We start from the raw sequence: 27278 nt of genomic DNA on the forward strand, positions 1-27278 counted from the left end.
CTCAGGCATCATACTGATTAGCCCCCGCCCCCAACTCAGAATAATATTTTGAACTCCTGACAACATATTGTCATAACCCTGGTGCTTAGTAGTAACCTGAACACAGACCCGGAGACTATGGGGCTTGTGGTGCCAACAGAAACTAGTGAACTAGTGAGTCCAGTATGTCAGAAATCTAGAGGACTGGGCTGCCAGAGACCTCTGAGCTTATCCCCAAATACAGGGGCAGCATACTTGCCTCCAAGAACCTCGCACTACCCAGGTCAATGGGCTCCACACATGAATCCCTGGCCCTGCAGATACTAGGACCACAGAGATTCTGGGTGTCAGTGTATAAATGGCTTTAGTGTGGTCCCAGGTGTATGTTATTTTCTGCCTCCACTGCTTGATGCAGTATACATCTGAATACCAGTTGCTGAGACTTACGAGTGGGAAGAGTGCTGTTGCACTCAGGTCCTGCTTGCACTGACTGGCCACTGTGAGAAATGGATGTTGGACGAGATGGGCCTTTGGCCTGATCCAGTACAGGTCTTCTTATGATCCTATGTTGCTGGAGCAAGTTGCTCAGTAGGAACTCACCTTCCTCCACCAAACCCCAGAGGTTCCTCCACAGGACCAGAACAGGATATATATTCTAGAACAATATGGGGAAGGGCTGTGGCTCATTGGTTGAAGGGCAGCATAGGCATTGCATGCAGAAACAGGCATTGCATGTTTTATCCCTGGGGGTTTTCAGTTAGGACTGGGAAAGACTTGCGCCTGAACCCCCCTCCCCTCGTCAGTCCCATATATGTTTACTCAGAAGGAGGTCCCGTTAAATTCAATGCCAGGTAAGTGAGCATAGCATTGCAGTTCTACACACTTGCCTGCACCTCCCCATTTCAGACTATGGTCATCTAGACCTTGTTTTGGCAGCTCAACTATATTTCAAAGTAATAATATGTAAATATGAATATTAACACATTTCAATTGCGGTAAGCATCAGCCCATTCAGACTGTGTTTAATGGACATCTGAAAATACTGCTATTATACTTTATTAAGTGGCTCCTGAATGGCAGTTAACTAATTTAATACTTTACCACTAACCAATAAGTTAGTGTAGGTGTTCCCCCACCCAGCCACAGCACAGTTGTGGGAGGCGGACATAGTTCAATTTTCATTTGAGACAGGAAGAGATGAAGTTGCCGCCTCTTTAAAAAGCTAGTCCTCAGGACTTTGCTTCTTTAGCAAACATAAATAAAATAAAACAAATGCAACATTTAAAAAAAAACAGAAGAAGGGCTGCCATCATTCTAGGTTCATGGGTACATTTGCAAACAGAAGAGACAATAATGGACATCTCACACACACAGCTCTGCAACCAAGCATGTACCACAAGTTGGCCCCTGGAAGATTGCTCAGAAGGCCCTCAGTCTAAAAAAGATTTCCCCATCCCTTAGCCTGCTCGAGCTAGGCTCTCCTTGAGTTCTTATTATGCCAAGACTGGGTTGGCAGGACCTCAGCTAAGCTTGAAGTGGAGCAGTATCTCTGCTTCTGCCAATTTGCCACTCTAATCTGGCTAATGAATGGGCAGCTTTAGGCCAAGGGGGTCACCCAGAGAATCACATCTGTCTTGGTTACTGTAACCTCATCTCACTTTGCTAACAACATCCAAATGGCTCTCTTTGCCAAGTTGCGACATTTGAGTGGGTTACTGGCAGGTGTAGGTTCTCCCTGTGAATAGCTGATAGGCAGATGGCTCCCATTGTAAGAAAGTCCTTCATCTGAATTAAAGGTGAGAGTGTAATCCAGAAGGGCATTCGGGTATCCTAATCTTCTCTGACCTGCATGCTACAGTACCTCTTCTCTGCTTGAACCCACACAACCTTACAGATCTTCCCCTCCGTCACTGAACCCATGATGCATAAGCAATGCCAGTATACATGTCTGCTCTTTTGGCAACATCCTCAACCCAGAAGCCCTTATCTCAAATCCCAGATAGGCAGGGGGCAATTTGAAGACTCTCTGTACGTGTTCAAAGACACTCAATTCATATTCACTTGTCAGAGGGCAGGCTGCTATCATTTAAAACTAGTTTTACATGGAGGCCAACATCAGAAAGCTAGTGAGAGATGAAGAGTGATGGGAAGCCATTCCTTTCTTCTGGCTATGGTCCTCAACCTGAGGAACTCCAGCCCCTGAGCCTATGTTTGCTCAAAATACCATACAGAATGGCAGCAGGGTTCTAGCAGCCAAGAAGGACTTCAGATGGATGTGGCAAATGGTGGTAAGTTTGATTTGGTCCTACTGACAATTTAACTGAGTATCACTGGCTTAGGTAGATCATGCAGAACTGCAGAGCAGCCCCTCTGCCAGTTGCTCTAACTTATCAGGAATATGCAAGCAGCTGGAAAGCATGGAATGGCAGAGTGGGAGAGAAAAAGGCAGGTGTCACTTTTGTGCTTCACAAAATGACAATATAAAAGGGAAGCATGAGACCATTAAACCCAGGGACTAAAATTCCCTACCTGCACCAGTGAACAAGAACCACCTAGTTCAGTGGTTCCACATGGATCACTTGAAAATTGCCAGCGGGCTTGGTGGGCCACTTAATGATTTTTCTGTCTGTTGTAGCAATTGTAATGCACTGTGCTAGATGCTGTGCTGTATGGTTTTAAATTGCATTTAAATTGCTTCTTTTATTTATTTTATTATATATATGTATGTATACTCTTGTATTGCAATTTGCATACCTGGAATTCAAATTGTAATACAATGAAATGAAATAAACGAAATAAGCAATAAATATTCAATAAAAAATCAAAATGAATATTTAATGTCACATGCTGTGGACCACCAGAATTAAGCTCACCGACCACTGGTGGTCCACAGATCACAGTGTTGGAACTCCTTATATACTTACGGTAGTTGCTCTAGACAGAAATGTAAAGCAGTGACTGGGGAACAAGAGAGACTGCGTAGGAAAGGATGCATTAGTCATTTTCGCTGACAAATCAAACCTACAGGATCTAGCTAGTTTTCTGGTTGCTGGAGCAGGCTGATTACCATATGATCAACCATCGGCATGTTCTAGGGCAGGTTTCTTCAATCTTGGACCCCCATATATAGTTATACTACAACTCCCATCATCCTTGGTCATTGGCTTAGAAGATAGCTAGGGATGAGGGTAGTTGTAGTCCAACAATATCCGAGCACCCAAAGTTGAACAACACTGATTCAGAGTAGCAAAAAAGGACGAAGAGCACCATATTGTAGCATTGAACTAATTTATAAATAGGCAGGGTCCAGCTTTACACATTTCTTTGTTGACATATATATTATAAAAGGTATTGATATGAAATACTGTAATAGATTGTTTTAACCATTCAGTGACCACTGTTCCTCTCTCTACGGTCCTATTTACTGGAGTGCCAAAGGCAGTAGTAAATATTTGAACTTGCTTGAATAACAGGCTCCAGCAGTGGAAAACAAGGAGCTCTAAAAACATTATCCATAGGTGTAGCCAGGGAGGTGCAGGCCCCCCTCCCTAAGTCAAGTAAATAAATAAGAATACTGACCAATTGACCAACTGCATCACAGATAACTTGGTTCTGCCCCCCCCCCCATAAAGCCTGCCCCACTAAAATAAATTCTGGCTACACCCATGGGACTCTCTGTGTTAAAAGGAATAAAAATCACATGCCAAGTTGAGTTCAAATCAGTCCCAAGAAAAAGCTACATCCTAAATCTTGGGGAAAGGGTAAGCAGCATCCTTGGAAAATGGAAGGGACTGCCAGAATCCCCTACCCCCACATCTCCTCCTCCATTGGTAGCTCTGGGAGAAGAAGCTGCTAAGTGATTTCTCAACTTGATGTAGTATTCTGAAGTGCTGGCCACCCAGTCCCTTTGCTGGAGAGGTTTGCTTGTACATTTTGTTCACATCTTTAATTGTGTCACACAGCGATATTGATGCCTTCCAGAGCTTGCCCCGTTCCTGCAAACTCATGGTCCCCTGAAGATTCTCAGAGGCTTTCCCCAGCTGTACAAAGTATGTTTTCATTGCAAAGGGATAAAAATGATTGGACTGCTTTGACAGGTATCAACTGCCAAGCACCTTGCAGCCAGACTCCCAGCTGGAAGGGAAATGCTTTAAGGCTGCCAGCTCACCAACTAACCTTGCCCGTCAGTGCCTCAAGCACAACGTACACCCCAGACAGTAACAGAGCCCTTGTATTTATGAGTTTATGATTTATGCTGTGGCACTAAATGTACCCTCTGGTTAACAGAGTGACACAATTGCAAAAAGCGCAGAGATCCCTGCCTCAGGGAGCTGATAGACCTCTGTTGACTGGGACTTTTTACACAAAAGCAAGTTAAGAAGCTGTGAAATTGTTTCTCACCCACTATGTTTCAAGTCACCTGATGCATATTACCCGTTTGGTTTCCCTGCACCTGCAACTCCCTAGGCTCCAGTACATAGAGGCAGCCCAGCTTCTCAGTACCAGTTGCAGGAGACTACAGAAGGGGAGAGTGCTCTTGTGCTAGGGCTTTCGCAAAGGCATCTGAGAGACAACTGTGAGAAGAGGTTCCTGAACTAGATGGGCTATTGGCCTGATCCAGCAGGACTCTTCTCATTTTTAGGCTACACGGTTCTGTGAACACAGCCTGAGGCATCATAACATGTTTTGGAAATGGGTGCTCCCGAAAACTAATCCACAATATCAACTCAATGGGTTTGCCAAAGGGTCCCTTTTCATCTTCAGTGTATGTGGTAGTGGTTTGTTGCAGCATGGTCCTTTCCCCATGCCTCCTGGAAACATTAGAAGCCCTAAGGTTCCATGCCATATGGCATTACTGCCTCTCCATGCCAGCATAACTCTCCTGCAAAACTGGAGCAACACTTGCCTTGGAAAGGAGCTGCTCTGTTACTGCAGTGCAAAAGGTGAGGAACCTCAGTGTGTGGGACAAATGCACCCTCCAAGTTCTCTATCTGGCCCTTGGGAGTCTCCTCAAACTACCTCCTTAGGCCTCACCCACTTCTGCTGGCCCTGTTTTGAACCCACCTTGATTGATTTTGCCTGGCTGGAATGTGTCCTTGAACTATGATGATACATCTTGCTTGCCTGGCTGCAGACCCTCCAAGTGTCATTATTTTCCAGGGACAGTCCGGGGTTTATAGGAGCTGTCCCAGTTTCTGCTTTGACCCTTGAAAGTCCTGTTTTTCCTTACGACGTCCCTATTTTCATTGGATAAATGATGGAGGGTATGGAGATATGCAACCCCCAAGCCAAGGAGATAAGTAACTATACAACTGTAAGAAGACTTCTGAAGACAGCCCTGTATGAGGAGGTTGTTAATGCTTGATGTTTTATTATGTTTTATATATGTTGGAAGCCACCCAGAGTGGCTGGAGAACCCAGTCAGATGAGCAAGGTATTAGTAGTAGTAGTCGTAGTATTGAATTGGACATCCCTATTTTCATCAGAGAAATGTTGGAAGGTATGACAGAGAGAGATGTGTGTGTGTAGAAACTAGTCTACACTACAAAAGGAAATACGTTCATTGTTATGCCCACTTTTGCCTTTGATCTGCCCATTACCCATTACTGGTATGCTGCCCGAAGAAGGCTGCCCAAGACAGAATGAGACCCTCAGGCTGAAAAAGATTCCTAACCCCTGTGTTAGGTTTGCAAGTGTCGCATGTACCTCATACTTTTTAAATAATTGATCACAAGGTATGGTGCTTGGCCAAGGAGCCAGTGGACAAAACACAGGTGGCAGAAGCATTAGGAGAGGAAAACAATGCATAAGTGTGTTTATATGCCAATGCTAAATGCCTCTTGGCCAAAATGGCAAATATGCAGAGTGTGTGACTTAGTATATACGAACATAGATATTGTGGGCACATTAGAAACATAGCAGAATGGCCTGGAGACCTATGGAGAAGATTGAAAGAGTTGGGTAACCTGGTGAAGATACAGTTAAGCGGTGACATGATACGTAAATATTTGAAGAGCCAGTCAACACAGTTGATGGGGCACTTTTTGTTTGTTTGTTCCAGAGCAGCCTTTTGGCTCTGCCAGGCCACCCCCTCCTTCAGTGCTTTTGCCTGGCTGGAACATGTCCTTGATCCACAAAAATGCCTGTGGAAGAAAACTGGAAAGATGTATGGTTTTGTGCACAAAGCTCTGGCTTCTGAGCAGCTGGAATGTAACCCAAGGCACAAATGTAAATAGTCACATCCATTGCTTTCATTACTTTTGCATCTGGCCCTGCCAACCACTTGTATGCGGCCTCTGGAAGGTTGCCCAAGAGGGCATGGGGCCTTTGGGCTAAAAAAATGTCCCCTGCCTCACTGCATGGGGAAGGTAGGGATGGATTCAGGATGGGTGAGCAGAAGGCTGTTCGTTTCAAAAATGTGTTGCATCCCTTTGAGCATTCAACTCAAAACATAAAAAGCTTTGTGGATGAGGTGTGAGAGAACAGGGGCAATAAAAGTTTGGAACACTGCCACATGTGGGGGGGTTGGCACCATTAGTCACTGATTATTATTATTTTAAAAAAACTATTCTTAAAAACAAGCTGTCTTTCTTTAAATTGACCCCACCATGACTATAAACTCTGTTCCACTTTGTTCTTCCTAAGCAAAATATGAAAGTTTCATGCCCCCTTAATTAGGACTCTAGAGGCCAAATCTTCCATGATTTTAATTCCCTTGCAGATGAATCCTTAAGGAGCAAGGATCCTGTTTTGTTTTTGTTTTTTGTTCATTTAACATGGGTAATGAATGAGGTCATAAAGTTCCACAAAATCCCAGCTGGACATTCCTGATTTATAATGCCATGGCCATTTCAAGCAGGATCTCAGTGCCAGTTTCTTCAGCTCACATTCACTGGAAGCTGTGTATCAACAGATCCTTTCAAAATATTGCTTAGTGACTGTCTTGAAGATTAGATATTATCCATGCCTACCTGCAGAATAGCTAGGTCCTGGCAACAGAAGCTTCTGCTTGAACCTAGCACCAAATATTAGGTAAGGAAATGAGATAGCTCAGTCACTAGAGCATGAGACTCTTGTGCTCAGAGTTGTGGTTTCAAGCCCCATGTTGGGTGAAAGATTCCTACATTGCAGGGGGTTGGACTAGATGACCCTTGTGGTCCCTTCCAACTCTACAACTCTATGATTCTAAGAAATATAATATTTATTTTGTTCAAGGGATTAGTCAGGCATATGCAGAGTAGCCCTCCTGCTGCATCGCACTGGCCTTCTGCCTGCAGCCGAACACAGCGATGCAAACGTAGGCTGTTACACCATGCATTTAAAGCACCCCCCCAAAAAAAAATCATGGGAACTGTGGCCTATTAAGGGTGCTGGGGGTTATAGTTCTGTGAGTGGTAAACTACAGTTCCCAGGATTTGGGCAAGCTTTTTATATATGGTGTATACACAGACTTATATATGGTGTATACACAGACTTATATATGCAGGTTTTGGTGTCCTCGGGTGTCTTCCCGTGTAAAAGTTGGGGTGTCTAGGCGACGTTTCGACGAGGTCTCACTCGTCATCTTCAGGCTGGTGCTGAAGCCGAAAGCACCAGCCTGAAGATGACGAGTGAGACCTCGTCGAAACGTCGCCTAGACACCCCAACTTTTACACGGGAAGACACCCGAGGACACCAAAACCTGCATTCCTGTACCCGTGAAAATCTACGAAAGCAAAGACTTATATATGGTGTATACACAGACTTAACCACCAAATTCTGTTTGGGCGTGCAGGGGGTGGGGGTGGGGGAACAGAGGCAGCAACACATAGCTGTCATTTTGCTGATAAACAAATACACCCTGGTCATCAAGTAATAGGAATATTAGCAGCTATATCCTGTGGGGAAAGCATGCACCAGCCATGCTAGAGCAGCAAGCTAGCTTAGGGGTGCAGGGCAGACCACATGGCACAACTCTCTAGCCACAGAATTTGCCACCTGAAGCAGCTGCCTCCCTTTGCGTCATGGTAGGGCTGGCCCTGGGGATGTGGCTCCAAAGGAACAACCAGGAATTTAAACCTTTTCCTTTGCAAACAAGGCTCATTGGCAGTGCTGATAACTATCCATTGGGAACTCCTTAGTAGAGCCGAGGATGCTCAGGACTTTGCAAGCGGGGACAACCAGCTGATCATAAAGCCCTGCAATTCACAAGCACCAATGATCATGGCAGCATGTGGAAGGGCACCAGCAGTGTATGACAGCGCATGCAAAGCCTGCTACCTTTGACTGCAGCAGTTTGATTTCAAAGGAAAACAGATCACCTGACATCACTATGACATTGCATAGAGCAGTCAGAGTTGGCCACAGGGGTGGAGGAGGTCCTGGATTCTATTCCTCACCCCTGATCTGCAGAGTCATTCCTAAATTGCCCCTGGTGCCCTCTCTATGCAGAGGGGTGAAGAACCAGGATATTGCCCTCCCCGCACAGGTAGAAATGACTAATTACAAAATTGCTGCCTACAAAGGAAAACCTCCTGACCTGATGGATCAAGCAAGCCACATGGTATGTGGATGGAGATGGAAGCGAAATGCTTACGGAAGCTAAATGTTGAAAACAGAGGAGCAACTCTAGGCATTAAGACCTCTGGGAAACAGACATCTCACTAAACCATGCAGCTGGTCACCTGTGAAGGGCTGCTAGGGATTGTCCCACATTTGCTGGAGGTAAAATGTTTACTTTGGCTGTATTCTGCTAATTCTGCAGTGTGATGATGCTGCTTGTAGCTGTTCTATGGTAGTTTTGATTTTCACTGTGAAACTTTCTCTTTTGTTGGGGGGGCACTGAAATATCCAAGAAAAAGCTCGGCCTTCCATATGTTTTCATGCATGCTGATGATTGCTTCCCCACTTTACACATCCCAGTTGCCTGGCAACTAAGCCTTTGGCCCTTGCCAGTTCATTGCCTACTAGCACTGCCTGGCAAGACATGCACCCTGATTAAGCTCTAGTCGCACCTTGTTATGTATGTACCATGACTTGTGGCAGAAGGTGGCTGTGCATTTGGGTGCAAGATATGAATGTACACCACAGTATAAAACTACTGCTATGGGGATGTATGGCATCTGCATGCAGATGTTTTCCATCCACATGGCTACACCTTCATATTTCGATATCTATTCCCTTCCCTCTCCTGATCCAACTATAGCTTCATTTGATTGGTGCAAAGGAAGCAGGGCTGGCCCAAAACATTTTGCTGCCTGAGGCAAAGAACAAGTTAGAACATCTTCCCCCATTCCATATACAGATGCTGACTTAACTAGTAGTTGAATGTTACTTCAACACTGGCAATGGGATAGCTTCTTCTACAGCATCAGAGAGCAGCAGGCTAGTCCAGGAGAATGTTGCCTCCCCCCACCCTCAGCATCTGCCACCTGAAGCACTTGCCTCATTGCATCTAATGGTAGGGCCAGTTCTGAAAACCAATATGTGCATTACAGGCAAGACCAGCCTATAAGGTTCTTAAGTGGGCGGTTACTGACCAACTTCAAGCACTCTTAGATGAGACTGATTTTATAGATCAATTTTGGCACTGAAAGATCAGGTTTTGGCACTGAAACCACCTTGGTCACTCTGTATGGTGTCCAATGTCAGGAAAAGGACAAGAAAGTGTGTGCTCATTGATTCTTCTTAATCTTTTGGCAGCTTTTGATACCATTGATCATAGCATTCTTCTGGGGAAACTGTGAGAGTAGGGTACTTTGCTTTGTGATGTTTCCACTGCAACTTGGATTGTCATCTGCAGGAAGTTGTGCTTGGGGGATGCTGCTGTGTCCCATAGAACCTCCAATGTGAAGTTCCGCAAGGATTGGTTTTATCTCCATGTTGTTTAACATCTACATGAAACTGCTGAGTGCGGTCATCAAGAGTTTTGAAGTGCATTGTCATCAATATGCTGACGACACACAGCTCTACTTATCCTTTACAGCTCAGTCAACTGTGGCAGTGGATAAGCTGGATCAGTGCCTGGCCTTGGTAATGGACTCAATAAGAGTCAGCAAACTGAAGCTCAATCCAGATAAGACAGATACCGTTAGTGGGTCGTTCCGCTGCCTGGGCGAGTGGAATACGTCCAACTTTGGTTGGGGTTACACTCCCCTTGAAGGAACAGGTACACAGCTTGGGGGTACTCTTGGATCTCACACTATCATTGGTGGCAAAGGTGGTTTCAGTGGCATGGAGTGCCTTCTACCACCTTGGGCTGATGGCTAAGCTACAACCCTATCTAGATGGTGATAGCCAGGCTCCAGTTGTCTATGCTGGGTAACCAGCTTATACTACTGAAATGCGTTGTACATGGGAGAGTCTCTGAAGAATGTGGCATGAACATTTAACTCCAGTTCCAACCCAACTACCAATTTGCTTCTGGACCTAATTCAATGTGTTGACCTTTGAAACCTCATAAAGCTTAGAATCCCTATACTTTAAAGGACCATCTCCCCATATGAAACTGTCGGGGCCCATCATCCTAGGACCTTTTCTGCAAGGACGTTCAGAGGATAGTGATAAGAAAGCAGTCCTTTGCAGAAGCTCCCCATTTATGGGATGATGCCAATAGTACAAAGTCACTCCTGGACTCTCTTACAGGAAAGCAATGTACAAACTGAGTAAGTCTAAACCTAAACATTTATTTCATAATGGCCTCCTTAGCAACAACTATTTTAGAAGGTTACAATGGAACTTGATTCCCTCCACCCAGATTTCTCCGCTATATTCCCTCAGTGGTTATGAGCATGGCTGATTAATGCTGATTAATGCCATTTACAAACCTTGACTCCTGTTTTCACTTCTCAATAGTATGTATCCTTGCGCCCCTTCCTGGCATTGTTGCAGTGATATTTCCTGGTGCAAGTTGCTGCAAAATGCACTTTTCCATCAATTTATTTTGCTGGGGCCCATTCTATTGAAGGAAACAACAGAAGCGAAACCAAAATTGGAATGTTTTTGCCTACAAAACAGTGCAAGGTAGTCAAGAGGCCTCCTTTACAGAGGATAGTCCTCTGTTTAACCGTGCCCACTGTTTAAAGCTAGGCTTGCCATATGTCAGGAAAACCCCTGATTTTCTGGTGTAAAAATGGTGTCAGGGAGGAATTTTGCCAAATTGGCAAAACATCAGGGAAAACCCGGATGTATGGCAATGTGATGGAAAAAGCAGCAGAAACAGCTCCAAAAGCTTAACATCACTATTTTGTCGGGAAGGTTTTACTTTTTGAAATATGGCAACCCTATTAAAGGGAGAAGTTGACGCTGCCTCTACAAAGTTAGTATCTGGACAGCAGACTGAGTGGAAACTCAGTCTTGGTGAGACGTATAGCACTTCTGTATAAATTATACCAATTATTTCCAAATGTATGCATATATTTAGCATGTGCAGATTTTATGCAAATCTCTGTCCCTGGTGACATATTTTGCTCTTCTCGTTTGACAACGCATTTGTGGCTGCTTGTTTAGCATCGCTCTTTTTGCCCTTCCCAGGGATAACCTTTTCCTCCACCCTGATAAAAATCCCCTAAAAGAAAAATGGCCAAATCCAAAACTAATCCCTTACTTCCTACTTCCATAATTACTGTATCTCTTAAACATGACAGCAGGCAGGCAGGTGTCTTTTTGTAGCATCACTTGCTATCACTGCTCACTTGGAAACAGTAATTAATTGGTTTGCATTTTTATTTCTTTATTTTTTTGCTGTTACCTTTTCAGTTCATGGATGGTCTTTGCCAAGCACTTACGCAACTTAGCAGTGAACCTTCCTGTTCCCTGGAGTACCCAGTTTGGCACAGGGATCTTTTGAACACAGCAGATGCAATTCTGCCCTTGGGTAACACTAAACATTCTGGATCTGTCCTGTGTTCAATCCAAGGGCAGATTCCTGTTATCCTTCTCAGCATTTCTCCCCTGGTCACCTCTCATCAAGTAATGGCTAGTAACTGGAAGTGGCATCATGGCATTCTGAATGCTCTCTATTTCAGCATCTTGACTTTTATCCATCATTTTTAAGTTTTAGGATTTTGTAAAATGTCATGGCAATTAAGTAAAGAGAGAGACAGGGAGAGATGTTCTCTTTTTAACCATTATATTTTAATTTTTTTGTCCTTCACAGTTTATTTGTTATAGTTATAGCAAGGAACATACATAAAACACCCACCCACACAACTGGTCATAAGGTAAACACAAGACAAAATGTTACCCAGTGCCATAAAAACAACAATCAAAAAAGAAAAGCAGCCATTGACTCCTGAATTATTATTTTCCAAACAGATGAACCCAATAACAATGATATGTATTTTTTTCTGATAAAGAGGGAAATGGTGAGAGATGCATTCAGCCAAATAACAACACAAGAAATTATGCAAATAGGGGGTTTGTTTGAACTGCCATGCACATTGAAAGAACATGCATGTTGAAAGAGAGGCATGAGGTCTTACACCAAATACATACCAGAGACATGTTTGGCAATTATGTGAACAGGTCCTATGTGTTTTACAGCTCAGCTGGGCCCAGGCACACATAAGAACATTATTTATTTGTTTCATTTATATGCCTCCTTCCCAACCGCCAAGGGTTCAAGACGGCTTATGTGGTTCTCCCCTCATTTAATCATCACAATGACTCTCAAACAATGCAGCTTTTTTAAACAGGAGAATTGCTCCATCCCCTTGATCATTTTGGTCCTTTTGACACATTTGTCACTGCAGTGAGGTTTAAATGACATGTTAATCAGAAGATCATTAACAGGCTCTCCCAATGTTGCTTTCTCTCTCTCTCTCTCTCTCTCTCTCTCTCTCTCTCTCTCCACATGTTAACCAAAATGCAGTTATATGGGGGTTGCAAAAGTATTTTGGGGTAAGTTATTAGCCCTTTCCACTACACCATGGTAAGATACCACACAGTGGAAGTTTCTCCCAGTACCAGTCACCACATGGAAGCAGATAGTTCACTATTGCAAAAGATAAGGCTCAGTAAAGACTCAGTAACCGCACTGGTTCTCAATAAGGGTTGCCATATTTTAAAAAACAACAACAACAACCAGGACATCACAGAAGATCCCAAAATTGTGGAGGTTTTTTTTTTAAGGAAACCACCAAAATTGACTTGCCTAAGATCCAGAATAAAGTGCCGCCTTTCAGAAATTCCCCCCAGATGTCAATTCTGCCTTTGAAATCCCAGTAATGTCCGGGAAATTCTAGACATATGACAGCCCTATCTCAATGTCACTCTGCCAACTGCAGCTAGACAAGAAAAATGAGATGGATCCGCGTCTTCCACATGCCTCACATTTTCCCTCTTGGAGGTTTTGTGGATTGGGGTCAGAAGGGTGAGGCAAATAAATGGGCAGTGGGGACACCAGTCAGAAGGGGCCCGCTGAAGACATCTTTCCCACAGACCCTCCAAAACCTGGATCCAGCCATGGATTCACAGCCATGGATCTTGTCCTTCTACTTTGGCCTAAAGACCAAGGCCAAAACATAGCAAGCAAAGAAGGACTCCTCTTTGTGAATGTTTTTCTCCTTGTAAAACCCACCAGGGATTATGCTCTCTTTCTGTTTTCTGCATACAGCTGGAAAGGTCTGCCTGGCTAAGTCTGGCAGGCAAGGAGAGGTTGACCTGACTCCTCAGCCCTAAAAAGGACAACAGCAGAGATGAGAGCCTCCAAGCCAGGCCTCCTGTGGCAGGCAGAGGCACAAATGATTCTGGAGAATTAATATGTAATCTGCACCTCAAGGAGGGCCAGAGGATAATGAGCAGAACAAGCATCAAAAAAATCTGTGTTTGGCTCCCTGCTGTTGCATATTTGTTGGAAGATTAACTGCATTTGCTCGAGTCAGAACTGTCTGATGGAATAACTCAGCCCAGTTTCAACCTATTTTCCTCAATCCCCATTTGTACTCTTTTCGAATAAATCCAATGATGCTGTTTATTCTGCAGCTATCCACGGGCCCTGGTGCAATGGAGTGCACACAGACAGCAGTTAGGGCTCCGAACCTATAGTCCTGTGGTTGGGGAGAATCCAGTAAATCATGCCAATCATCTGTTCTCTGAGGGAACTGGAAGAACTAAACTCAGCCATCCCTGATGTGCATTCACTGCTTTTCTAATCGCACTCCATGGAGCCCTGACAGCTAGATTAGATAAAGTACCCCATGGGCAGCATTTACTTCCAAAGGTTCCTTGTGAATATACTCCCTTGAGAGCCAATGTGGTGTGCTGTTTAGGGTTCTGGATAGGCTTGCCAGGTCAGGAGCATTCCAGACCCTGAGATTTAAGGGCCCAAACTGGAGACCTGGGAGTGGGCCCAGATGATGTAATGGGGGCAGGCCCTGGAGATGGAGGTTAATTGGCAGAAGGGAGAGGAGGGCCAACTCCCCCGCTGCCCACCAAGAGTGTCTATTCCAGGGGTCAGCAAACTTTTTCAGCAGGGGGGCGGTCCACTGTCCCTCAGACCTTGTGGGGGGCTGGACTATATTTTGGGGAGAAAATGAATGAATTCCTATGCCCCACAAATAATCCAGAGATGCATTTTAAATAAAAGCACACATGCTACTCATGTAAAAACACGCTGATTCCCAGACTGTCCGTGGGCCAGATTTAGAAGGTGATTGGGCCGGATCTGGCCCCCAGGCCTTAATTTGCCTACACATGGTCTGTTCTATAATTTGCAGGCTGAAACTTGCAAGCTGCATACACAGTTTGGAGGGGGCCAGGAAAACCTGGAGACTTCAGGTCAGACATGGTGGTCTAATAGCCCTGGTGCTGCACTAGAATCTGGGTTCAAATCCCCAATCAGCCATGAAACTCATTATGTAACTTTGGGCTAGTCGCTGCCTCTCAGCCTAACCTACCTCACAAGGCTATTGTGAGGATTAAACAGGGAGAGGAGGACCCATGTCCAGCAGTTAGAGCTCCTTGGACAAAAGTGGGACATAAACATCAATCATAATGCACTATTTCCTCCCCCACCCCAAAAATTATTAAAATTGCAAAATATAAAAACAGATGAAATATAAAAATGAACAGAAACAAACATAGTACACTAACCAAAGCAAAAAAAAGAAGTGGTTGTCTGCCCACAAACTCTAGCACTACAATGGACACAAGAGTTGGCAATAATTTTACATCTTTATAATAAAAATTAATAGCACTTTTGGCATCTGTTGTTCCAAGCCAGCAATCAATAATGCACAGGAATTGTGACCCTATTGTTGGATCATGCAGGTTGTGAGAGGGTACCACCTACTATCAAATGTCTCGAACATCTGCTTCCCGGACTTAACTTTGCTGCTGTTCACAATCTCCAAATTTTGGTTATAAAACACTACTGAAAACATGAAAACCATTAAAAATTTGAAACCACAGAAACAACTTAAGACTAATTAAGGAAAGTGTAATGTTGTTGGGGGTTGCTTCACTTCTAAGAGAAAAGAGTTCCAAATGGCCGGTGCCACAACTCCAAGTCACAGCCTGCTTTATCCTGGGGACTTGCAGCACTAGCAGCAGATCTTCATCCACTGATCTAAGTGTCCAAAATGGAATATAGGGGGAGAGAAAGTTTCTCCAATATCTGGAAGGAAATAGCAAGAAGAAAAGGGCTAGTTGCATATCCAGTCAAAGCACATACTATACAGTGGTACCTCGGGTTACAGACGCTTCAGGTTACTGATGCTTCAGGTTACAGGCTCCGCTAACCCAGAAATAGTACCTCGGGTTAAGAACTTTGCTTCAGGATAAGAACAGAAATCGTGCTCTGGCGGCGCGGCGGCAGCAGGAGGCCCCATTAGCTTAAGTGGTGCCTCAGGTTAAGAACAGTTTCAGGTTAAGAACGGACCTCCGGAACGAATTAAGTTCTTAACACAAGGTACCACTGTACTGCCATACATCACCTTTAAACTCCCTAAATTGGGGAGCTAGCCACACCCGTGCAATGCTCATGACACGGTGAATGGAGGGCTGCTCAATAAATCCATAACCTTCCCAGAAACAACTGGGTGCATTATGATGGGTGGGGTGCCTAAGAACGTTAAGAACAGCCTTGTTTGATCCCGTTCAGGTTTCCCACAGGCACCAGTTTGGCTTTTCTATTGATACCATTGGTCTCTCAGCACCTGAGTTTGGGTCATTGCTGGATTCTGTAGTCATGATGTAGTGACTAAAATGCCATGAGCCTGACTGTTAGAATCCCTAGTTCAATGCACACACACACACACACAAACACATGCCCCCAGCAACTTCCCCAGATAAACAGATGGCAAGCTGCTTTTAAGGAGGCAGGACTCAGTGCATCCCTGGGGTCACCATCATGGCATCCCTGGGTGCAATAGAGCCCTTGAGAAATAGCCAATGGAAGCCTCTGAGTCACCTGCCCACCTTGCTTCTTTTATCTCTCAGAATTCCAAGGGTACCCATGGTGGTGTACATGGTGTGGGTCTGTAGAAGGACGGCTGATCACTTCCTTTTACAGAGGCAGCTGGAGCTGCATCCAATAAAGCTCAGATGGCCAAATCAGTCCCTGTGGCTCCTTCTGCCAGTTCAATAGGGCAGGGCTGGCATGCAGTTCCTGACACACCATTTTTACATCCCGGATTTCTCTTTGGACCATTTGAGATGCTCTCTCAAAGATGCTAACTGAAGAAGTCACTCGCTCTCAAACCTTCGGCGTGCCTTGCAGATAATGCCACATGGAACTGTGCCTGCAATTTGCAGAAATGAAGTCTGCGTAGGAAAATACTCCTCATCTCTTTGGCACAGAGGATGCTTCCAGCAAACCTATCTACTGAGAAAGAGCTCACGGTGACATAAATGGCAACTCAGGCAGTAGATGCTGACAGCGGAAGGAACCACGTCCACCCTGATTACAATTTTCATACCTTTTAAGCGTCCTCTTCAGAGATTAACATCTCATAGGCAGCCATTTGGTCTTCCTCAACTTGAGTTTTAGAAGGTGAAATTATTTCTGACGTTCCAGCCCTCTGCATCCTTGTAGATTATTTCACTCCTCTTGAAAGCTGAAGCCTTCACTGCTGTGCCTTTATAAATCTATATTGGGCATTAACATCACAACCCAGAGCTCAGAGTTTTTTCCTCTACTCTGGCTTTACTATTCAGGTGGAATTTGTTCTATCTGCAACAGTGGAGCTGTGGGAGGAAGTACTGGTAGCCAAAACCCTGGCTTTTAAATTGTTGGGGCATTTGGAAGGGGAGGAGGGAATTACACCACACTGGGAGTAAATTAGGGCACATTGACAAGATGTTGGTAATGATCACCAAATTTACTAAGGTTTTGCTAAGGATTCAGACATACCTTTTATTTTGCATTCATGATTATTTGAGCTCATGGTGGTATCAGGATGGTTATATGCAATCCTGCCTTCAACACTGTTTGCACCTGGAAAAGTTCTGGGGTGGTCATACTGCTTTGTTTCCAATCACTGAATGACTCATAATTCTCTACCAAATGCCTGTAACTTTTTGTACAATAAATGTTCCAATTTTGGGGGGTCTTTCTTTTGTTTAAACAGTCAGGACTTCCCTTGAACAATTCTGGGGCCTGTGGTTAGTTAGCTGAGAGTTGCTAGGAGCACCAATTCCCATAGTGGTTTGATAATCCCTCTTCCTAGGGAACTGTGGAAACTGTAGTTCTCTGAGGGGTCCCCTAACAACTCTCAGCATCCTTAATGAACTACAGCACCCATAATCCTTTGGGGGAAGCCATGACTGTTTGATGTGGTGTCCTAGCACTTTAGGTGTATGGCCTGAATGTGGCTGAATCCCTTCCTAGTCTTATTGTATCTTTTTAGAAATGGTGCAACAGGCAGAAAGGCTATCAGTTTAACCACCAATGTCTTGAACATTACTCAAAGGCAGAAATTATCTTTGAAAGGTCATTTAAAGAATCCTAACCCCTTACCCAGATGTATACAACAGGAAACCATCACTGCAGAACCACAACAGCAAATGAGAAATAAATTCCATGAACCTATTTGGAGTTTGAAAAGGTAAGCAGTGAGTTAAAACACACAGCCTCAACTAAACCTAATATAGTAACAGTGTCCTGGCCTCAGCATATTGGGTCATAGATCATTTAATTGCGGTGTTCTGCTCAACAAGGGTTGCCAATGGATAATTTTCATGTAGGGTTAAAACCATCCAGCTCATTTTGTCCGCATACCTTTCAGGGCCAGGCAGAAGAGATCTGAGCTAACAGACAAGATACCTGACAGGCACTTCTTCATTAGTAAAGAAGCTCTGGGTCTCCAAGGATGAAGGATGCTCTTCCCCAGACCATGTTAGGAGCCTGAATAGCTAAACGCTTTGCCAAAGAATATGCAGAGTAGAAACACTTCCAGTCTTTGCCCATGGCTCATGATGCCAACTATCGTGTTCATCTCCACCCCATCAGGTCCAGAGAAAGCAGCAGGAGACATCAAAGTCCCACTGGAGTACATGTGGGACTGAAGCAAAGCAGAAGCAAAGCATTCATCGTTTTAATTCCCCTCCCCTTAAAAAGTGAATATATCTCTACCCACAATTCAAAACAAAGCAGTAGGGCCTCTTTACAAAATTCTCAGCTTTGTGAACCAACTTCAGTATTGGTATAAAATATGCAGTTCATGTTTATCTCTCTCCAGAAGGTCTACATAATTGCAGACAATAGTAATTGACTTTAAATAAAGTTAAGCATTTTTTGCAGTTAATTCAGAAAACAATACCACTACAGTAGAGCAATCCATTTTCAATAGGAAACATACTTATTTACCAACACTTTATGTTGACCAGCATTATTCTAATTTTTGATATAATGTAAGGATCCTTCCCCTTAGGTACTACTACTGCAACATAAGTAGATAAATACATTTAAATCACAGTCGCATGAAATATCTCAAAAATTACTACAGTAGTGTCCACATTACCAGCATAATACTATAAAGACCCCGTATGTTTTTTAGCAACTTATATGGAATAACATACCCTTCCACACCTGAAATATGCAGCTAACAATTTACACAAGAGAGCATCTTCAGCACATCAACCTGCCCATTCCTTGAGAAAGACCAGCCAGGCCCTTCTGCACATGTGCATCTTGCATCAACCATAGAATCATCAAATTGTAGAATTGGAAGGTCCAGTTACCCCAAAGGGTAATCTAGTTCAACTCCCTGCAATGCAGAGCAAGGGTTTTCTCTGTCTTGCACTTGGCCATAGGAATTCCATCCTGCCTCAAATGTGACAGCTACCACCCTTAATTGTGTTTTTGGTGTCTGTCTAAGACCACCAACTGTTTGTTGATTTCAATAACTAGTGTTTAGTAATAGGTTTTAAAATATATTTTATTCTGTAGTTTGTTGCATTGTTTTGAGTTACCACACACATCCACCCACACCCACCATTTTCACTCCCCATTTTATCACCGCAACAACCCTGCAAGGTAGGTTAAGCTGATAGGCCACCCAATGAGCTTAATGCCTAGCTGGAGATTTGAACCCTAGTATCCCAGGTAGTAGGCCAATACTCTAACCATTACACAACTCACTCTGTCTATCTATCTATCCTGACTTCAAGCCTTGCTTTTCTGGGCTTGACTTGGATATTCCCTGCTACAACGGAAAATGGGTCTCCTGACATCGTAGTGACATAAGCTGATTGACAAGTGGGCATACCCTGCCCACCTATCAAAATGGCACACCATGGGTGGAGGAACCCAGTTTCCTTCACCTGAAATATACAAAGCCAACACTGGACTATATTATAAACTCACAGGAGCACAGGAAACCATCTTATACTGAGAAATATTGATCCATCCAGCTTATTACTGACTGATAGCAGCTCTCCAACATTTCGAATGGAAGGCATTCCCAGATCTACTTGGAGACGGTGGAAATTGAACCAATGACCTGAATACACAACAGATCCTCAAACCACTGAGTAGCATTCCTTAATGGCCCTTAGTCAGCCTCAATTTTTTTGTATAAGTTGCTGGCAGACTAAGCCGCTAAGCATGTTTACTCAGAAGAAAGTCTCACAGGCTTTGATAGAACCTACTCCCTAATAAGCATGCCCAAAGTTGCAGTTGTAGTCTCGCCTCTAGCTCCCACTGTGCGCTGACCAAGGTGCTGAATCCAGATTTCCCATCGCAAGTTCGGTACTCAGCCCCATTGCCTGCCAGGCCAGCCTGCTGAGCACGGCAGAATCCACCCCCAATGGGAACTGCAAGTACAGTACAGTAGTTCTCAAGCTAGACCGTTCTGAATTAAAGCTTGCACGGAAGGGAAATGAGCCAAGTGACCTCCCACCTTGCAGTCACTTGGTTCGTTACAGCACTGCTGCTGAGTGTACGATATCTGAAGTTTAGTGCCTTCTGTTTACTAGATGGGCTTTATATTCTGCTGTCTTGAGTCATGGAACCTTTAGAGTTGGACGGGATCTGGAGGATCATATAGTTTAGCCCCCTGCAGTGCAGTGCAGATCCCTTAGGGGATCAAACCTGCAACTTGGTCTGTGACCGTAATAAATTTCATTCATTCAAACCTGCAACCTTGATGTTATTAGCACAACACTCTAACTAACACCTCTGATTCAGTGAGAAGTAGGTACAGGAAAGAGTTATAAAAATGACCCCATGGATGCTTTCCAGCTGTGTGGGTGGAAAGCTTTTCTAGGAAGGACGTTTCCGAGCAAAAGCTGCTATTTAAATTTATTGTTGTTCAGTACACGTTATCCTACCTCCCACCAAGGTGCTTAGGGTAGCATCAGGTTTCTCTCCCCTCAACTCCTTTTAATTTTCACATAATTCCCATCGTGAGAGAAAAAGCAATGTGATTGCATGTCCTTTGATGCTAATCCTAGGAGAAATAGGATATGTACGGAGGTGTGAGAGTGACTCACGTGGTGCCTCCCTTATGGCTGTCCTTTTATTCTCCCAGCCCTCTTTTAAAAAGTAAAATAAAATAAATGATTTTAATATCTTAAACCAAAACTACTGTTTATGTGTTGTGATTTTTTATTAACAGTCATGTGATTTTATTCTTCTCTGTGCTGGAAATGCTTAGACTTTGTGTTGTTTTATCATACCATATTTAATTGTATTCTGAGCCTGGCTTCAGCCGGGGAGGGTGGGATATTTTATTATTATTATTATTATTATTATTATTATTATTATTATTATTTTGTCATTTTGTTTTGAGGATGGAGTGTTAGGGAAGGGGTAGTACTTCTGGTAGGGGATGCACTGAGCTCCTTTTGCAGTAGTTTGTCCACCTTTGGTCCTCATCCTGCACTCAGCTCTCATCCGTGGCTTCTGGAAGCTGTCAGCATGCAACAGCAGCCACAGCCCAGTAATGGCTTCTACTGGCCAGATAAACTAGTTGAGAGTAGCCAATGCATCTCAAACCCTCAATGAGTTAGGGTCTTCCCCTGCATGCAGACAGGCTCTGGTGGATTGAGTGGACAAGACCAATAGTGGGTCCAGTGGTCAAGAAGGCAGTTTCTGCCCAGGCAGAGGGAAGTGAGAGGCAGGTAGGGCTCGCCAACCTGGGAACGTAGCCCATCTAGGGGAAGGAATCCTAAACCTCCACTGCCTTGTGGGATTTCTTTCAAGAAAAGGAAAGGCTCAGGAGAAAACACTACAGAAATCTGGAGTGGAGTCCCTAAGATCACTGGTGCCTGGTAGAAGTATCAAGCTTGTTACCAGTCGCCAGTTTGCCTTCAATGAAATGAGTGCTGCAGTAGTAAATTATGTGATTGGCCACACTCCAACAGCACCCATTTTCTGGCCAGCCATGCCCTCACAGTCACCATTTTGTGGATGTGCCCAAAACACTTTTCCAATACCAAAGAGATTGGGGACCCCAGATGGATTAGGCTAAGACAGAAAAGGCAATTCAAGCGTGAGGAGGAAGCAGAGAACCTAATTCACCAAATTTCCCACTATTTCCCAGGAGCACTAGCTACTACAAGCAAATATGTTATTTAACTACCTAGCAGTAAATGTTGCCACAATGTGTGGCCAAAGTTTTTTCAGTAGCTATTTGTAGTCGACTTGGGTTCAAATGTTGGCTCACTTGTGAACTCTTATGAACTTCACATCATGATAATTGCCTTGCAGGGTTTGTGTGCGTCTCTCTCTCTCTGTGTGTGTAAAGTTAAAAAGATTAGAATATTAAAAATGCTAAAGAACTGAAGCAAATGCAATTGCTTCCTGCCTCTCAATTGTCTTCCAGCATAATAAGCTTCTAGGCTTTGTAAATATGCCAAATAAAAAGGGATTATTTGCCTACAATTATCCTGGCTTTCTGGCTGCAAAATGTCCTTCTTCGCAACAAATTTGATTTCATTTCTGCAAATTTATTCAGCGGCTTAATTTCAGCCCTGTTTATCTAACCTTATTTTGCAGATTCTGTGCTGCAATCCTACGGATGGTAAGCCAGGCAAGACCTCTCTCCAGTTCAGCAGACATGGAGTTGATTAGCACTCTACATGACTCAGTGGATGACCTTTGCTTGCATTTAATTCATCAGCAATGCTCATTTGAATGCATCCAAAATGCCACGTCGAAAACTACAGCTACACCCAATAGGCATGACTGAGATAGGGAGGAAAGCAGTGTTTGAACGCGGCAAAAATTCCAAAGACCCTTTATAAATATTTTCCAGCTGTTAAGAACAATTTAAAAAAAAAATCAGTCTGAACTAAAAGATTCCCTCCCCTTCCCTCCTAGGCATTGTCACCACCAGCAATGCTCCTGGATTTGATCTGGTGGGTAGAAGAGTGCTTTCAGGGGTGGGGTTGAGGCAGCCAGATCTGCTACTGACACTGGCAAAGAAGGAGGGTGACTCCATCAAGCCCCCTCCTGTGCAGCTTTGAATTGCCATAACGGCGGCAGGTGCTAGAGAGAAGAACTTCATGACAGGAACTGCCCCATGTTTCTGGCCTGCTCGTTGTCACCAACTCCAGTACGGATCTGATCTGGGGAGGGAGTACTTCTTTTTATCAAGACAGAACCATCACCATCATCACCTGTAACTTTAGGAACTGCAACTTTCCAGAGCTTGTGCTTGAGCTTGCATTTCCCTTCTCCCTCCCCATTCCTTTTCCCTCATGTCATGTCTTTTTAGATTGTGAGCTTGAGGATAGGAACTGTATCTGCATCAGGCGGCAGAAGCTGAGGGGCTGCAACAGTACCACATCCTTGTCTGTTCTCTATTGGAAGGCAGAAGAAGGAGTGCCCTGTATCTCCTAAACTAACCAGCACCCCTCAGGCGTGCAGGACTTTTCCAGGGCAGACATACTGCTTTGTCTCCAATCAGTGCATGTGTCATAAGTTTCGACTGGAATCGTGTACAGTCATACCTTCGGGTTGCGCGATTTCAGGTTGCACACTGCGCCAAACCTGGAAGTACCGGAACGGTTACTTCCGGGTTTCGTCGCTTGCACATATGCAGAAGCGCTAAATCACGCTTTGCGCATGCACAGAAGTGCCAAATTGCAACCCGCGCGTGTGCAGACACGGCACTGTGGGTTGTGAACACTGCGGGTTGCGAACATGCCTCCCGCATGGATCATGTTCGCAACCCGAGCCTCCACTGTATTGTTTCATACTGTATAAGTTTTGAAGCTGGGTTGGTTGGTTGTTTTGTATCATGCTTTTATTGTGCTATGGTGCCAGACTGCACTTCTAGAAATGTGGTAACACTGGAGAAACATCACAGAACAATGAATAAAGTGAAATGATGTGGTGACAGTCCAGTATAAATCCACCACTGATACATTACTAATTAATGCACCAATGATATACTGCAGAAAACACCCACCAAACACCCACATGCACACACAGTCTGGAGGGGTCTTTGGTCTGTCTAGCCAGGTGTTATCTACTTTTGACTGGCAGCAGCATCTCTCCAGGGTCTCAGTGAGAGACAGTGTGGTATACTGGTTAGAGTGTTGGACATTGACCTGGGAGACCAGAGTTCAAATCCCTACTTGGCTATGAAGCTCACTGGGTGACCTTGGGCCGGTCACTGACTCAACCTCACAGGGTTGTTTTGAGGAGGGAAAATGAGGAGAACTATGTATGCCACTTTGAGCTCCCTGGAGAAAAGGTGGGCTATAAATGAAATAAAAAATAAAAACAAAAACCGGTATCTTTTCCTTTCAAAACTGGAACTGGAGCCCCAATTTTAATTTTTGGCAGAAGATAAATGAATAACCTTTATGATAATAACCTTTATTATTTCTATTTTAGCTGCTCCTGTTTCTGGGGTAGTTCATTATTATTCTGTTTCTTCATTATCAGTGTTTAGAAGCCACCCTAGGACAGCATTCTGAGGCCAGCTTGCAGCACAGAACAAAACATATTGAAATTCAGTAACAATTGTATTTGGAAAAAGAACACTATTATAATGTGCTAGTTCCAACATTATCTTCATCCTTGTTTGAAAACTCATCTCAACTGGGCTAAGAGAAACCTGGCTCTAGGCTAGATGTCAACTCTTTCATGATAAAGGAAGACTTTTAAAGGTTAGATGGTGATTTTAACTTGCGGGGAGGAATAATTTCAGTGAACTGGGGTTGATCTGCAAGGAATTAAAAGAGAATTGTATGAACTCACATCAGTATGTGCCTTGAGCACTGCTTTTTCTTCTCACTATTAATATGACTACAACCATCTGTGAGTGTTTGGTCTTAAAAAAATAATCCTGCCACACTTCATCCATAGGCTACAATTTGTGCCACCTAGAACCAACAATGGTTTAACCAAGGGCAACATTTCATATTTCTTTTATTTATATTGTAAAACTTATATGCCACTTGATTATTACTATTTTTTATATAAAAAAAACCCCTCTAGGATGTTTAAGAAACATAATTTGATTGTATTTCAACCATTGTTTCAGATAACCATGGAAATTAATTCTGATAACAAACATATACTCAGTCTAGGCTATTATGGAAGCTTGACCTTTTTAGCATTTCATATGTTCTGTGCTTCTGTTCCTATGGGAGTTTAATCTTACCTACTGGAAAGCTGTTCTTCACAAGTCTTGAAACTTGTTTCACATTATTTTAAGGAGGTAATTTATTATTAGGTAAGGGCCAAGCAAATGTAACCAATTCCACTATTTGTTTGTTTGTTTTGCAAGCACTAAAAGGGGAAAGGCAAATGCCACGATGAAACCTGCATTCAAGCCCTTCACAATTAGAAATACCTGCCAAGCACAGTTGAAGTGGGAAGCTCCCATTCATTTCAGTTGATGCTGCTGCCACAGGTGAACGTTAAGGATTTCCAAATCACAGCTGTTATGTACTAAGCTTGGATCCTAGAACAATAGGCAGGTAGGATCCTAGAATGCAACAACCTGATTGGCCTGCAGGAGCAGCCCAATCAGACTCCAGGAGGGAAACAGAATCAACCAATCAGATGGGACTCATTGAGTAAATAATGTATATAAAGTCTGAGGGGGGGGGGTCCATTCACTGTTTTACAAGCTGCAATAAAGAGCATGAAATCACTACACAACTCTGAGTATATTTCACTGGCAATGAAGGTGGGATCCCGCTGAGCTGTCTGCCATGCGCCACACCGCAGTCCGCCACCGGCAACATAGCTGCATCGCACCGCACATCCATACTACAGCTTCAGGACCCAAGGACCCAGAATGGCAACAGACAACAGCTTTCCTCTGATTAGCCCATCCTCAGGAGACTGGGAAGGATATACCACCTGTTTCCAGTTCTTACTGGAGGCAAAGGACGTCACCGACGCAGCCAAGAAGAGGGTGACATTCTTCAGCGTCTGCGGAGAGGAAACGTTTGAGATTGCCCGAGCCCTCCTCGCACCTGAAAATATCGCAACCATTCCCTATGACCTGATAATGGAACTGCTGAGGGGGCACTTCTTGCCACAGCCCTCAGTGGTAGCATGTCGCAACACCTTCTGTGCAAAGCGGCAGGCCCCCGGAGAAACCATAACCAGGTATGTGACCTCCCTCCACCAGGCCGCCCAGCTCTGCAACTTCACAGAGCTGGAGAACATGCTCTGCGACTGCCTTGTGGGTGGCCAGAGGGATGAGAAGCTGCAGCGGCGCCTCTATGCCAAGAAGGACCTGACGTTCCACGTCGCCCTAGAGGAAGCACTGGCAAATGAAGCCGCTGAGAGGTCAGCGCAAGGATTCCGGCCAAACTTGTCGTTCCAACAGAGGGTCTACCATGAGGACCTCACTGATGACTCAGAATCTGACAAGGAGGACATGCACTGAGTTCAGCGGTGCACACAAGCCACACTCCCACCACAACAGCCTCATCTGGAAGAGGGGAACTGTGCAAGTTGCGGGGAGAACCATGAGCGGAGGACTTGCTGTTTCTGCAATGCAGAAAAGCAGGACACATTGCCCAGGTGTGCTGTATCCGGCCCACCCGACGCCCCACATCAGATGGTTGACCCAAGAGTCCCAGGCCCCACAGTCCGACACACCAAGGCAACTTGACAGAAATCACAGACTGTGTAAGGTTGCCTCATTCCAATGCAGAAAAAAATTACATTGAGGTACAGATAGAGGGAGCCCTGTGCCACATGGAGCTCGATACAGGCTCAACTCTGTCCATAATCTCAGCACGGACATTAAGGAAATTGTGCCCCAATGGAGGCCCCAAACTTAGGCTGGCCCCATTCACCCTCTGGGACTTCCAAAAATGCAAGGTCCCCATGGTGGAGGTGGGAACATTCAATGTACAATATTGAGGGTGGCAGCGGCGGTTAGACTTGATCATGGTCAAGGGGCCCTACATTAGCTTACTGGGGTTGGCATGGTTTGGGCCACTGGGGCTAGCCATCACCGGAGTGAACCGCACCAGCTCCCACGTGGACGCCATATGCAAAAAGTTTCTGGAGGTTTCCGATGGGGTGTTGGGACGATATACTGCCCCCTCCCTCCATCAGCCTACGACTAGACGGCCCATCAGGCTCAAGGCCCACCAGGTCCCGTTCACCCTGAAACCCCACACAGATGAGGAATTAGACCAGCTCGTGGCGCAAGGAGTGCTTGAGCCGGTGCCTAACACCCCCTGGGAAACCCCGATCATCATGCCCATCAAGCCCAACAGCTTGGTCTGCATCTGCGCAGACTACAAATGTACCACAAATAAGGCAGAGGTTAAAAAGGTTGCTTTCTCTTTGTTATGTTTTTGATGAACCACGACACACTGGCAAATGCCAGTTAGAAACTATTGATCCATAAGATGCAAGTTGTAGAAGCACTACTTCCAATATCTTTTCC

The 27278-nt window shown here is 44.5% G+C and overlaps 1 long non-coding RNA gene across 1 annotated transcript in view; it reads right to left on the minus strand.

Moving 5' to 3' along the window:
• Positions 1-26081, minus strand: part of LOC310669724 — a 550125-nt gene extending 524044 nt beyond the window's left edge. Inside the window, exon 1 of the long non-coding RNA XR_014507321.1 lies at positions 25223-26081. This is a non-coding gene — a long non-coding RNA (uncharacterized lncRNA). The remainder of the gene's footprint in view (positions 1-25222) is intronic.
• Positions 26082-27278: the final 1197 nt, after the last annotated feature.

The sequence above is a fragment of the Podarcis tiliguerta genome (assembly GCF_965153285.1).
Source record: "Podarcis tiliguerta genome assembly, chromosome: Z".
NCBI lineage: Eukaryota > Metazoa > Chordata > Lepidosauria > Squamata > Lacertidae > Podarcis > Podarcis tiliguerta.